The sequence below is a fragment of the Penaeus monodon genome, chromosome 20 (assembly GCF_015228065.2).
Source record: "Penaeus monodon isolate SGIC_2016 chromosome 20, NSTDA_Pmon_1, whole genome shotgun sequence".
Taxonomy (NCBI): domain Eukaryota; kingdom Metazoa; phylum Arthropoda; class Malacostraca; order Decapoda; family Penaeidae; genus Penaeus; species Penaeus monodon.
Window position 1 is genome coordinate 26879231 of NC_051405.1, and position 500 is coordinate 26879730.

At 33.2% G+C, this 500-nt stretch overlaps 1 protein-coding gene across 1 annotated transcript in view; it reads right to left on the reverse strand.

Annotated features, from left to right (window-relative positions):
* Positions 1–500, reverse strand: part of LOC119585958 — a gene marked incomplete in the record, with an annotated part of 71494 nt that overhangs the window by 26560 nt on the left and 44434 nt on the right.

The window sequence follows — 500 nt, forward strand, 5'->3', positions numbered from 1 at the left end:
TGAGCAGGCACAATAAGGATTAGCCAGCATGATTAAATATCAACGTTTTGTACATTTTGAAATAGTTTTGCGAACATGACTAATAAATAAGTTTCGTAAAATATTTCATAACCAAAGCCGGCGACTAGAATATGATGTACTATATTTATGCAACTACATTGGAGGACAGCCTGAACATCATTAATTTAATGTTATAACCCTTGGTATTATCTGTATGTATTACGTGTTGATTGGCTACCTGAAAATATTTATGAATACGTAATCGAAGTATGTACAAGTTTTATTGTGTATGAACGATGCTTTAATGAGGTAAATCTGTATTATGGGAAACTGTTTATTTTCCTAAAATAAGTCTGTCATTGCTTTTGTCGAAGTGTGTTTGTTTATTTCATAGTAGAAGCACTTGTGTTTGTTGAATATACATGGTTCATGTCGATTTCTTTTCACGTTGGCAATCGATCATGATAACGTCTATCTTGCAGACGTCTCCCATCCCCATT